Source organism: Lepisma saccharinum, chromosome 17 (assembly GCF_977018435.1).
Source record: "Lepisma saccharinum chromosome 17, izLepSacc3.1, whole genome shotgun sequence".
NCBI classification, from domain to species: Eukaryota; Metazoa; Arthropoda; class Insecta; order Zygentoma; family Lepismatidae; genus Lepisma; species Lepisma saccharinum.
Genome location: NC_139245.1, coordinates 35,703,730 through 35,719,137, shown reverse-complemented (window position 1 = coordinate 35,719,137; position 15,408 = coordinate 35,703,730). Strand labels below are relative to the sequence as shown.

The window sequence follows — 15,408 nt, the reverse complement described above, 5'->3', positions numbered from 1 at the left end:
TTCATTGTTTTTCAAATCCAAAATGGCTAGGATTATTTCTATCTTTCACGTAAATTTTGTTGTTTAAGCACAGGTTAAATGCATTTTAGTTGTTTCTATATAGCTTAATATTGTAATATTATAGCAAAGTATTTCTCCCTCGTTTTCAATAAAATATAGTTTTCCTATTGGCTGCTTATGTTACGCTACGTGTTTTTGGCGATGTAAAAACTTCCACGTTGGCATTTCTAATTGTTGCCAACCTGAACATTAGCTTACTATCGCTAATTAACATTGACGTGTTATATAAATTATCAGTTTTCCTTGTGTTATTTTGTGTTATGAGTTTGTATTATTGTAAGATGGAACAATCTGTTATGCTGCGCCTCGCGCTTGACGTAGGCAGTTGAGGTCTTGCTATTAACTGTGAAGGCGGTGCGCGGACTCTCGTGTTAAATAAGTTGCTTATCACTGCCTACGAGCGTGCATTACCCAACAAATTATAATTTTAACTTGTGCGAATCAATACATACTCGCGCGATTCGTGATTAAAGATTTTGGACATTTTAATTATAAAGTATTTGAATTTTATTTACTGTTGCGTGTCGCAATTCGGTGGTTTCCTTCCTGGAGGAAGGGTGGATCGTCTTAATCCCGATCCCTGGGTGAGAACTGGTGCTCCCAACTGACCAGCCGGAGCAAGGAGCGGTGTGTTGCCAATTCGGATCTCCATACCCTGGAGTTACGAGTGGTGGCACGTTGCAGACTCCTGCAGAGTTGTTGTTGTCGTCATATCAACCTCGTAATATCTATAATTGGTCCTGGTCGCAAATAATGGAGAAGGAAGTGGTGAGAAGTGAGATCAATAAGAACGAAGAATTACCATCAATCGGAAGTACAGTGTGGACAAGAAATTATACATCTAGATTTCCAAAATACGTACGAGCTACAGTTACGGGTCATTTAGGAAGACGCTTGTTATTGGTCAATGTCGGTGGAACAACGAGAAGGGTACACCTGCATCAAGTGAAGTTTAAATCTAACAGGTCGGATACAGACAGTGGAGAAGATAACTTTTGGATCTTTGATGGTTCCGTGTCAGCGCAGGACAGGGCGTGTGAGGAGAGACCGCAAACTGGGCGGGAGGAAGCTGTTACTGCCTCCACAGTGAACAGTCCACGACGATCTTTTAGAAGGAGGAAACCACCTGACAGGTTGCAGCTGTCATTTGGAAGAAGGGGAAAGTTGCAGTAGCTAGATTGTGAAACATCTATGATGTTATTATCATGTTATATCATATGATGTTATATCATATTACCGTGGTTGGTAATACAACAGTTTGCAGTAGGTTTTTGCATATGTAGATCCAAACGTGCGCGCAGAATATAGTTCCGCTGAGACGGGTTCCATTCCGATACAGCTGCACTCTTGCAAGAAAACAGTTATTTAATGTGTAATATACAGACAGAATGATACATCCATTAGCAGCTATGGACTTGATCGGTGTCAATCACTGTGCAGACGAACTTTAATCCGCAGATTCGCCAACTGGGCAGTCGGTAGGGCTGAAGGAACACAAAAGCTCAAGAGCGAGTCGAGTGAGACTGAATACGTTGCAAAGCGCGTGGAATCAGTGATATCAGTGTTGCACATCCCACTATTTTAACCCTATTTTTTTCGTGATTCATTTTCGTTGCTATTTGTGCTGTACAGCGGAGAGAATGGCTGACTCGAGGTCTCCTGTTCAGGGCCCGGCTTTGCCCGAGTGTTATTTTGAGCATCATCCGAAGGAAAAAGCTCTTTAAAGTTAAACAAGTTGTTTTAAATACATATTCCTCCTTACGGCAACAAGACCAAAATAAAACAGGGCGTGAGGTGATTTGCTGTCAATGAGCGCATGAACTGTGTCGGATGTTGAATGATTTGCTGTTTAGTTTAGAAGTAGAAAACTATTGTTTGTTGTTTGACGACAAAAGAATCTCCGCGATATTAAAATATATCGCCGTGAAAAAAAACAAAAACATGTTAATTATTTGGACGAGGCATGCGTCAACGCTGGTCGTACAGTGATTCAACCGTGGGAGCGTGCAAAACCACCGCCAGGGCGACGGGGGAGGGGAAGGCTTATTGTTTCACGCACTGGCTGCAATGAAGGCTTTGTTGAAGACGCATGTTTACTGTTTCCGTGCAAAGAAAGGGAAGGGTGATCATCACCAAGAAATGGACACACCAACATTTGCCTCCTGGTTTAGTGAAGTGATTCATAAATTGAAACCAAACAGAGAAATAGTAGCAGACAATTCACTACATTGTATATATAACGAAGCAACCAAGATTTTCGTAAATTTATTTGTTTCGAAACGAGAAACAATAACTCATTAAATTCAAGAGGGGCCTGTTCTTTACTTTTACCTTTGTTTTTTTTCTTTTGCGCGTGCTCGACAAATACACATATGCCCTCATGTTTCGAAGATATCTCGCGATTTATATTAAGTAGGGACAAATTTATTACATCATTACATAATGCGCAGAAAGTACTTTCAAAATTGTATGGTTCAGGAGACAAAAAGAAGCAAAAATGCATTCCGCTTGATTTGCATGTACGGGTTTTGATATGTTAAGAGGTTGGCAATACTGCCGATTCCCTCATTGTCTGCGATATGAAGAGCTCGGTGGTTCAGGCAAGACTTGCACGGATGATTCTGAGCTCCGTTCTCGCGCGGATTAATACATAAAACCAGCTGCAAACTTAGCCTGACGCGGAGCTATAGCAAAATACACACAATCTCCTATTAATGTTTGTTTTAGGTAAGTCAGGTATATGCAAAAACTACTCAAGACTCTACCTACAGTACAAATTAGGATTTGCGTTGATTGGGTTAGTGTCTTTTAAGTCTACTTTATACATAGTAAATTAGGGTAACTTCGGTGAATAACGCCAGGCGGGAAACAACACCATTTCAAAGTTTCAACTCTGAAAGCATGGACGCATGTAAAGTTAAGGGGTGACTCACCGTTGTGCTATAAACAATGGTGCCTGGTAGCATTGCTGATAAGAACGGTTGCCATTTTCGAGCCTTCATTTAAGAGAAACAGTTTGAACAGTGTAGACGTTTGAGTTGCGTTTCGAGGAAAAAGGGTCCACATTTTCATCGCGCCGACAAAGCTGAGTGTTTTTCTATTGTAGGATTAGATTTTAAATCTTAACAATGCTGTACGTACACAATACGTTTATTACGTAAGTGAATGATATGTGTACGGTTTTCAGGGTCGGTGTCGTAAGTTTAGAACAGTTGGTTAAACTGCAATCTGTTGTTTCGGGAAATAACGCCATCATCGTGTCGGGGAATAACACCACTCAATTTAAACTCAAATTTAAGGAAATGTTGATTTCGAAAATAGGTTTATCCTTGCTCAGTTACTTTCGAGGCGTACAGATATTTATTCTCGGTTAATTTCCTCTTTCAGATGGCGAGGAAATGTAGAAATATACGGGCCGAATGGTCAGTAGATGACTTGAGGCAAGCTAGGGCGGCCATCAAACAAGAGATGAAGATAGCATGTGCTGTACATTTGTTCCAAATTCCTCGCAGAACTTTGAGGGACTGGGTATCGCGAAAAGACAAAAAAAGACATGCTTTTTCTAATAACTTACTACAGTAATTATTTTTCCTAGTACAGTTTAGTAAAGAAAATGTGAATGTTTTACTTGTAATTAAGATAATGTGAATGTTTTACTTGTAATTAAGAACATGGCGTTATTACCCGACAGGTCTGGTCCATTTTGCATTAACACAGAATTTAGTACCTTATTGCTTTCATTATAACAGTGAAATCAATGTTTTATTATTACACAATAGAGGAGAGTTCATTCTCCTATACATGTAAGTTTCATGTTCCTAACAATAAAAATGTACGAGTTCTAGAACGAAATGACCAATTGGTGGCGTTATTCAATAAAGTTACCCTATAGAGAAGCCAGCACCTATACCCTGTCCCGGGAATCTGGAGCGAGCGAACGAAAGCAAGTCTCTGCGCAAGTAGTAACTCGAGAGGTCTCGACCAATGAACAACTGCGAGTGAACGGGATTGTGTGGGAGGGGAAGGGAGACTGCAGCTCGCACTGCTTTGCTCCCCCAAACTCGCTTTCTCCCCTTTATTACCTTTATGCACGGCCTTGTTCCAGAGATTCCTGGGATAGAATATTTGCCATTTGAAGCAAGTACCGGATGGCCAGAATGAAAGTTACCCAACTCAGAGCCCTCTGTAGCCTGTTTGAGGCATCGTAAAACTCTGACATTTGGTGAATCCAGAATGCAGACCATGAGGAAGAGGATGGCGATATATATAAAAAAAAACTTTAATTTTCCGCCACCAGTTTGAAATCTGGCGCTGTAATAATGAATATTGAAAAACATAAGTCACGTTAAGTGATTTAGCTGATTTATTAATTAGAAATACATTTGTTAGTGGCTGGAAGTTGCGAGAAAATAATCTCTCGTTTATTGCAAGATTGCAAGGTAAAGGCAAGTCCATAACCAATTGGAGCAGTTTACGTCATTATTACAACACATCATGGAAGTACAGCGCCATATTTCAACCTGGTGGCGGAAAATTGAACTTTTTCTTTTATCGCCAACCACTTCCCCATGGTCTTCATAGTGGATTCACAAAATTCCAGAGTTCTACGAAGCCTCAAACAGGCTACAGAGGGCTCTGAGTTGGGTAACTTTCATTCTGGCCACACGGTACCTTCCAAAATTGGGTTACGAAAAAATGGCTAGTGTATTAAAAGAAGACGGAGCCTAAATTCACAGATAGTATAAGACCAACGCGTAAGTAATTATGGTAGTATATCCCAGCGCCAGAGCCTCGTTAGCTTGCAAGAATTAAGTTCCCAGGACACTATGTGGATGCCATTACAATTTAATTATCGTCATTGTATTTTATTTGCAACTTTATTATTATTATCAATAGTAATATTACTATTATTATAATTAATATTAGGTTTTACATTTTTCTCATGGAAAGATTTTCAAAAAGATAGTACGTTAATATATCTGTATAAACAAATAGTCCGTCCAATTCTGGAATATGGAAATGAATTATGGTTTTTGGCAGTAAGGAATTAGCTTCAAAAGGTTAAATCAGTTCAGAAACGTTGTATCAGGTTACTTTGTACGAAGTTTAGAGAGAATTACTTTGAACAGCATTATTCCGAAAGGCTAACACGGTTAAATATGCCTACCTTACAAGAGAGAAGAAAATTAAAAATGAACAGTTTTGTGCAAACGTTATTGTGCAGGGTGTTCATAAAGTCTCGGTACCATTACAGAAGATCATAGCTCGGAAACTACATGCAGTAGAACAAAGCTGTTGATTGCAAAATGAGCTACGACTCTCCACGTTTATATGCCATACACCTCAATGTGTGCCCCTCTAGTTGCTTGTTCTCAGATTTCACCAGTGCTCGACTGACTACCTTCAGAAAGTGATGTTTTCTGACGAAGCCACGTGCCCGGACATGTTAACCAACATAATGTTCGGATATTGGATTCGCAGAATCCCAATGCCATTCCTGAACACGTGCGTGATAGCCCAAAGTTGAATGTGTGGTGTGGATTGTTGCGTGATAGAGTAATAGGTCCATTTATCTTTGCTGAGAAGTCCATTACCAGTAATATTTACTACGACATGCTTGAACAATACCTTCTTCCTCAGTTGGAGGAATTCCAGCCAACCATAATTTTTCAACAAGATGGGGCACCCCCCTCATTGGTCCAAGGATGTTCTGGATAGGCATTTTCCTGGCAGGTGGATAGGGCGTGATGGACCTATTCCCTGGCCACCGCGCTCTCCTGATATCACACCCTTGGATTTCCTCTTCTGGGGGTATGTCAAAGATAGTGTTTACCGCACTCCTGTTCCAGATGTTGCAATTCTTCGAAGAAGAATAACGGAGAGTATCCTAACTGTTACTGGTGATATGCTGGGGCGTGTATGAGTAGAAGTGGATTACCGCCTTCATGTTCTGAGAGCAACTAGAGGGCCGCACATTGAGGTGTATGGCATATAAACGTGGAGAGTTGTAGCTCATTTTGCAATCAACAGCATTGTTCTATTGCATGTAGTTTCCGAGCTATGTTCTTTTGTAGTGGTACCGGGACTTTATGAACACCCTGTATTTTTAATTGGATAGTGAACTTTTTGTATAATAAATTCCTAAGTGGAATACGAAGAATATCTCAATTCTAGAATATGAACTTATAAAAATGTATAATTTTGTACGATATATTGTATAATTTTATATTATATTATATTATATATTATTGTATAATTTTATATTGTATATTCCATTTTATATTTTTTTTATATTCTGTTTTTACATATTGATGTACTTGGTTGTCATACTGTGCTCATCACTTTTTATATTTTGTATATTATTGGTAAAGTTACATTTAAAATTCTAGGTGATGCAGTCTGTGCACTTTGACTGCCTTCCGGAAGACCCAAAAACTATTCCAGGGCTGAGTGATCACAGGTGAGAACTTTTAGGACAATGCCGCTGCATAAGAGGCTCTGGGACACACCCAGCATCTATCCGAGGAATAGCTGCGTGGTACAGATCGTCAGAGAGTGATGCTGATCCTAACATATGAACTATGGCCGAGATCGAGAATATGTGTGGCCATGTCACTATGGTGAGGTACAATGCACATGATTTTTCTACGTTTCCTGCAAATGGAGGTAATTAAATTCAATTGTGAGCATATCTTACGTAGAGTAACCAATTAATCATTCTTGTAATTTATATCCTCTCTAGCACCGTGGACCTTCCCGATGGCGTAGTGTTAACGTCGGCGCCTTATAATCAAGTGGACCCGGATTCGACTCCCGGTAGCTCGATACCCACTTTAAACTGTAGGCCCAGTCTCGATTAGCCTGTCTGAGAATAAAGTGAACTTTTAAAACTAAACTCCCCAGCAACATGAACTAAATACCACTTTACTCTCCGATAGCTTAGTGGTAACGTCGTCGCCTTACAATCACGGGGTCTCAGGTTCGTTGTACGGTGGTAACTGTAGGTCAAGTCGCATAATGTGAACTTCAAAACTCAAGTAAACAAACTCATGTGCAACGAAGGCTTACCCAATGGCTTAGTGGCAAATGTCGTCTCCTTGTAATCAGTGGGTCTCGGGTTCGATACCCGCTGGAGACACTTAGTGGTTCGAATTCAATTCTAAACTGTAGCTTGAGTCCCGATTAGCCTTTCTGTGCGTAAAGCGGAGTTAAGAACGAACTGAAACAAATACAAACTCGTGTGTGCCACAGATTCCTGTTCTAATCATCAATAAACCGCTGTCATCATTATTACAGCCATCATAGCGTTGGAACATGACAAGATATACAACCAAAATCTCCAGTTTCCTCCTAGTCACCATAGAGGCGCTCTATCACCAGCTAAAATGCAAATGGTAACGGGTTATACCTGTAAGTGGCTTGGTAGTGGCAGATACCATGCGCCCTCACACATGCCCTTCCGACGGCTCGAATCACCCCCATCCCAGACTGAAGGACCACCGCGCATGCGCCGGTCGATAGACGAAACATGGCGCCTAAGAACTTGTACAGATCCACCAGTTGCTCCCATGGCTATAGAAGCAATGGGCATCGACCGTTTTCAGTAGTCTGTGCACCGTACACCTCTTGTCTCGTGTGAAAATGGACCTTCCTTCCCGGATCTAGAGGGGGATGAAACGTCCGTTCGCTCTGGAGCAAGCATCACACTCGTCCAGTGCTCTCCCGTACGCAATCTCCTTGGCAACGCAGCATCCAGACTGGATCAAATCTCCAGTCTAGAAATGGCAGTTCCAGTAATGGTTTAATCGCGATGTTCCTCCTACGTGTATACTCAGTGAATTTCAGTGGATCTATTTTTAACTGTACGTAGAAGAAAAGTGATTTATTTCATTTCAAGAACTGGCTTTGTGGGTTTTCAGTAATGAATCTGTGCTCTATTTCGCTTAAATGTCCTTCTCAGTCCTCTACGGGATATATGTGGACATGAAATTTAACCTCAACACGCATGACCAGGTGGAATGTAGCACGTTTGTGACCAGAGTTCACCAACAAATAATGGATACATTATTTTGAAAGGTAAGTTATGAAATTTTTATAACATTATTGCCAAAAGTACACTTTAACCAGAGGAACGAAATACTGTTTGATTTATTGTTTCACATTCAAACCTTTATCAATGACTACAACGCTTTTAATTTTCAGTATTTCAATTCCTGAAAGAATGTTATTTGTTGCAAATACCAAGATATCTTTGGAAACCGAGAGATGGGGTTAATCAGAATGAGACAGTAAGTTTGGAAAAGATATATGAAAGAGAACTGCTTTCCGAAGAATTAAAATAGAATTAAACTAATAAAGCTGAAACACGTACAATTATAAATATTCCTTAAAACATAACAACAACAAAATATATATAAACACATCTAAAACCACTTTTAATAAAAATGAAGATCATATTATCTAGGCTTAGATTCTTTTTAATCATCTTTACCAAGTTTCACAATTAATCATTTTATGAAAAGAGAAGGTTTCACATTAAATTTACCTTTAGGTTCTTAATGAAAGCATATTTACAACTAATGTTTGTTTACGATAGTAAATTTCGAAATGTTTCCCGTACTTGCACTTAACGTTACAAATATTGCACACAGATGGCGAAAAGTTATCATCAATTAATTAATCTCAATTCGATGTGCAGTTCGAACAGCAATTTGAGTACAGATGTACTAATTAAGAAATACGAAAAGTATCTTTGATTAAATTGTTACATTATATTTAATTAGTGAAAACATATGCTGTAGAATTTTTCACACTAGTTAGAAGACACGATGATGTAGGATTGCAGCCTAACAATAAAGTATATAACTTACAATTAATTACATCTTATATTTGGGTTGCTTTGTGAATATTATGCAAATAATACACTTACCTTCTACCACACAAAAGAAGAGGTGTTTGATGAGTACCTTTGCCCACGAATTGGCCCACGTGCTCCTAAAGGGATGAATGGATTAATGATTTATATAATTGACATTGTAGTAAATTAAATGTTGCTTATTATTCATTGTATTTTAATGTTGCGTATGAACGAACGTCAATTATAGTAACATGTACTACTAGTATTTTACTCTCTTTTTGTATATAATAGGCTACATAACGGTTCTTGATCACATAGGTAAGTAGTCGCTTATGTTCAGGTTGCTAATTAACTGTAAAAAGGAGGGGGAGAATTCAGGGGGTTCCCCCTCAGATGCACGTCACAACATGGAAGCTTTCCCTCTAAATAACAATAAAATAGTCGCATTTCTAACGCAAGTATTTGCAGTAGAATCTCAACTGTAAATTTGTTCAAGAGGCAAGGTCAGTTTCTGTGATGGCGCCAGAAAAAAACAGGAACGTAGAAATGGTTATGGGAACATTTTCTGACGGAGCATATGGCCCACTACCCTCCTCTGGCACCGCAACTGGTTCATTCAGGAATGCATTATCTCAATCGTGTCTGTTTTTCACGCATGCGCACTGAAAGGTTTTCTACAGTCTGGGATGGAACGTGTCTATTCCATTGCATTCCTGTTGTCTGTCGCTTGTCGCTTCGGTGTGAAAGCTGACTAAAGTTTCAATATATCACTACCAACTCATCTGACTATCATGGAACTACGAGTATGTGCCAATATTATCATTATAAATGATACTCAACAATATTATATGTATGCTACTTGTTATTGTTGGATAAAAATGAGTGCTAGGGAGATTTCACGCCAAAGCGACAAGCAAGAGGCGACACGTTTTGCTTGAGAATTTCACCAATCGAACGCAGACTTGTGAGGACTATCATGCCACTATGGTGTAAAACTTTGCTGCTGATTGGCTCTTTCCCAAGCGACATGTGTCGCATGTAGCCTAATGATTATGATTGAAAGCTCCCTTATACATTAATAAATTGAACGCAAGATGATTTATCCGTTTAATGAGTCTCAGAATATTGGTTTACACGCTGGAGGCATAAACTCGTCATTAATGGTCCAAGGTTCGAGTCTCGTCGTAGACATGTTTATCTCTTTCTGAAAGTCCCTTCATCAATTTCAATTAATCATCATTCATCCTCATCTTTGAGACTCTAAAGTTACATAGGAGCTAAGTAAAACAAGAAAACAAAAAACTCTTCTATTTTTATTATAAATCACATCATTGCATAGGAATACTGAGTTTATGATCTGTTCTTTGTAATTCGTATATAAATATATAACCAATATTAACTTAATTTACAAAATTTGTTAAATAAAAACAGCTAAATTGGTTATACCAACAAGGAAATGGCCAATACACATGTTACATAATGCAATAACATCAGAATATCCTGTAAAAGAAAACAAATAGCTAATACACAGGTTGCAGAATCTTGGAGGTAACAATGAATGAAAAAATACTTAAAATCAGTTTAAACTCACATTGTAAGAATGAACAATGAGGAAATATTTTTGTATGGTGAAATGGAAGATTCCTTACGTACCTTTCTATTCTTCCATGCATTGTTTTAATAATTAATTGCCAGTGCTGCCACCTAGCGACGAGGTCTGGAACTCGGCTCGCAGACATGTGGCGTACCCCAGCCTGGCACGCTTCTTTATGTGTGCTCATAGATAGACTGGGTTTCCTCGTAACGTACATTTTCCTCTAGAAATATGAATCCAGCATATGGATGGCATTTTCCATATAGTAAAAGTGTTAATACGAGTATTCTTATTTGATTTGTTTTACTTGGCGAAGTAAAACAGGTCAAATACCAGAGTTCTTCCAAAAATAGATCCTCCTATATTTTCATCCCAGTTAGGGATGAGTTTTCTTTCCTCCTGACAATAACAATAAAACAGGAATATTTCTCAAATATATAATCACGAACCAAGTAACGTTTCGTGCTTTTGTGCGTCATAAGTACAAACATTGACAATTATACTGAACTATTGTTTAACAGAAAGTATTGGAAGTGGGGGGGGGGAGAATATGACCACCTTAAGGAAACGTTGCTAATAATTAAAAGATTTATTGAAATAAAAATAAGTTTCATATTGCAAAATGAAGGAACAAGGCATTCACAAACAAGGTCTGCAAATCCATATTACCCCCACTGATAAAGGGAGGGGTAATATGAGTACACCTGGTTGGGAATATGGGAAGCTATGTTTATGGATACATTGAAAGACATATACACGTAAAAATTTATCACATGTTAGCACTGAATGAATGCGTATCATAAACAATGGCGTGCGCATGAAGGGGGCAAGGGGGCAGTGGCTTAATTCATAATTCTCTCTCTTAGAAATTTAGTGCAGATAAATTTTATTACCGTTGTTGAACAATATTATTTTGTTTTTTAAAAAAAGTATTTTCAAGGCGACGAAAGTTCCCAGCAACTACAGCGAGTTTGACCATCTCCAGCAAATTACTTGTCATTATGGCTCTTGCCTTTGATTCGTTAGCCTAGTTGTGTTCCGCCTGTGTGGTCACAGAATAAATTGATACCGTAAGGAACAGAGGTGTCACCAAATCCACTCTTTACCACGGCACCAACGTTTGCATACAGGGCACTGACTGTGTCGATTGAATAATCTGTTAATCAAGTACGATGTGAATTTGTTATGGATCGTAAAGGGCCATGAGTAATACACTCCTTTTTTGGCAATTTATGAGGTTTCAAATCGATTACATGGGATAGAAACTTATCTTTCTAAAGTGTCCATATTACACCGAATTGCAACTTTTCATTGAGTTGGTACTACTGTGTTGGGATGAGACGCAATACCATGATGCAATTCGTAGTGTGTGAAACATTGTTCTAGCTTTGTTGTTACTACATTCACAAGTAATATTCTGCTCAGATCTTAACTCTTTGTAGTCAAAAAATAACATGAGCTGTATTTCTTAGCACAATTTCGAGAAGTACTTCCCTTTCAACAGATCCAGAACGCTTATTTTCTCCAGTTCAGATGAGTACGCAGTTACACGTGGCTACCAAGACCACCGATGTTGTCAACCTACAATTGATTTTTCACCACACACAGAATATACTGTTACGCAATATCCTTAAGTGTGCCAATATTCCCCACCTGCCCATTTTCCCCCAAATTCCTCTCCACGAAAGTATCCACACCTCAAACTTTTCCACAAGAATGAGTTGAGCTGTTTTCCTCAGTTCATAGATGGCACTAGAGTCAATAATAAAGAAATTGAACTATTATTACCACAAAAACAGTATTCCTTCTTATGTTTAGAGACTTTTATTTTTATAAAAGCCTCAATATGCAATAAAAATGGATGAAAAATAAAACTTTAATAGAGTCAGGAGTGAAACAGCGAATGCTCTGAAAGAAATTGGTGTGAGAATTATAATAATATATTATACAATTAAGAGTGCTAACCGTATTAATTAAACAGATACCTATAAAATACACGGTAACTTTAAAACTTTAATATTTTCTGATTTTACGGACAACACAAACAGCCAAGTCCTAGCCGGGATTCGAATCTTCGTAGCGCGCTATGCTAACCACTCCGCCACGGAGGCCGACACACTAAGCCATCGGTGAGACAATTATTGTGAAACTTTGAATGTTTTGAAAGACACCCGACAACCTTCCTCCCATGTACCAGACCCTGGGTAGACTTGCGATGCTCTGGCGTCTGCAATGAACGAAATATGATACAATTCGCTTAGCATTTCATCTAAATTGGTCCCATAGAAAAAGAAAATAAATTTCCAAGATTCTAAAAGAGGAATTTAAATTTGAAATATTTAATAGACAAATGTACCACGAATATGAAGCCAAAAATAATTAATTTTCATTGATTTCAAAGATTGATTTTACATAATGACACAACCGTTTCCAAATTGTTAGTCTTAATTTGGACTACGTAGTGTAGTTCTAACTGTGCAGTAAACCTGCGGTAAGTGTAGCAGGTTTTCTTTTGCTGGTATAAGGAAGTGAGTTTCACACTTCCACAAAGAAAGATCGATAACACATCCTTCTTCAAATAGCTGCCGACGCTGGTGTAGGGAACGACACATCCTTCTTTTCATATGGGACGTTGAACTATGGTCGATAAACTTATTACCCAACAACAACACATAACTCCCCATCTCACATTTCCCACAGTGTATGGATTTTCCCATACCGACCATTCTTCTCTACAAGCCGGTTCGTGCACGTCCAGTCGATGTGGAGTTCAAGCGGAAGTACCGAGTTCGATTCCGGGGGTGACTTTGTGTCAGAATTTTGCAAAATGTCTCTGCCTTGAGTGCGTCTGTGGTTATCCGAGCCTATAAAATATAGACAATTTTGGGCAACCCTATGGTTATTGTTATTGGTTTGCTTTATTTTACTTCGCCACTTTTGACTAATTTGCGAAGATGGTGATGTGTGATGATATGATTAAATTGATGAATGGACACACACACAAACATCCATGCCCAGGCCGGAATTCAAACCCGGGACCCCTGGCGTCGTAGCGCGATGAGGTAACTACTACGCCACGGGGGACAGCAACCTTATGGGTAAAGGTGGGCAGAGCTTAGTGCTGATCACGTCACCTCCACAAATGTATGTGCGTGGTACTGCCTCCACACCACCTATATATCTTTATAGTATGTTTTAATGCTCAGAAAAGGGAGAATGTAGTAAGAGAGCCTAAAAGATCGGTGTACACAGTCCGTCCAGTAGGAAAGGTGACTGTTTTTTGCCACGGAACCACCAGTGCCATCTATGGAGAAGTATATGTACTACGGAGCGACACATTTCGACTTTCTTCCGGCAAAGTTGCAAAGCACTAGCGTCAATGGTCGACGCATACGGATCTTGTGACTGACAGTACCTGCTGAACGTCGGTCGGGAACGGAGCAATGTGCCAACATTAAATTCTGTTTCACATTAGGTGAAAGTGCAACAAAGACGTTTCAAATGATTCAAACTGTTTACGGTAGTGAGGCATTGAGTCGTAAGAACGTGTTTAAGTGGTGTGCAAGATTTCGTGATGGTCCAGGGCCCAGGCTCTCCAAAACCGAAGAAAGTGCGCATGCAGAAGAGACGAATCAAAACCCTGCTCACGGTTTTCTTCGATTCCAAAGGCATCATCCACAGGGAATTCACTCCAGACGGTCGCACTGTGAACGCTGAGTATTACGTGGGTATTTTGCATCGTCTATTGGCCAGGATTCGTAGAGTTCGGCCTGATTATCGGGAACAGAGCTCATGGTCTCTGTTCCACGACAATGCACCCGTGCACAACAGCAGGTTGGTACGCCAGTTTTTGGCCAAAAAAAGGAATAGTGGAGCTCGATCACCCCCATATTCTCAAGATTTAGCTCCATGCGACTTGTGACTATTTCCAAAACTAAAATTGGCCTTGAAAGGAATGCGTTTCGACACCATTTCAGACATCCAAAAGGCTTCGACCGCGATTTTGGAGGCAATTCCGAAACAGGAGTACCAAGACTGGTTCACAAAGTTCTACAACCGCTTCAGTGCATGTATTGACTCACACGGTCTCTATTTCTAATAAACGTTATTGTAAATTACCAGTCCACAACGTCTTGTCTTTCATTTCTCATTAGTCACTTTTCCCACTGGACGGACTGTGTATGTATTTTTCTTACATTTCCTAACATCTAAGAAACTAAGAGTTAAAATATACAAAACAGTAATTTTGCCTGTAGTATTATACGAATGTGAAACTTGGTCCATTACATTAAATGGGGAACGTAAATTACAAGTTTTTAAGTAATAAAAGGGATGAGTAGACAGGCGAGTGGAGAAGGGTACATAATATAAAACTGTACTATTTGTATTCTGTCCAGATATTAGTAGAATAATTAAATCAAGAAGACGTAGGTGGAACGAATGGAATGGAAAGCAGAGTTTAAAGGGAAACCTGATGGTAAGAGACCTGTGGGAAGGCCAAGAAAAAGATGGAGGGATAACATTGAGATGGACCTAAAGGAAATCGGTAAGGATGGAAAAGATTGGATTCATCTTGCCCAGGATAGGAACAGATAGATGGCTTGTGTTGCAGCAGCCACAAGCCTTCGGGTTTAAGAAGGCTAGAGAGTTAGTTAGCTAGTTTGCAATATGACTATCAGAATGAAATGGTGATTATATGAAATCGATGAATGTAAACTTTCAAAGGAGCATACATGTGCACGCCAGGATTCGAACTTGAACCACTGGTACCAAGATCGACGGTTAATCATCTCAACCACTGAGGCATCGGACAAGATCAAGTACAGGAAGAGGTGTAGTCAAACATACATACACAGAGAGAGGCAGAAATAGATACAGACACGCAGAGAGAAAGAGC

The 15,408-nt window shown here is 39.3% G+C and overlaps 1 protein-coding gene across 1 annotated transcript in view; it reads left to right on the top strand.

Annotated features, from left to right (window-relative positions):
• Positions 1-7,639: 7,639 nt before the first annotated feature.
• The window catches only part of s-cup (spermiogenesis-related protein stanley-cup), a 147,850-nt gene continuing 140,081 nt past the window's right edge, over positions 7,640-15,408 (top strand). The window contains exon 1 of the mRNA XM_083139302.1: positions 7,640-8,136. The gene's annotated coding sequence lies outside the window, so the exon portion shown is untranslated. The remainder of the gene's footprint in view (positions 8,137-15,408) is intronic.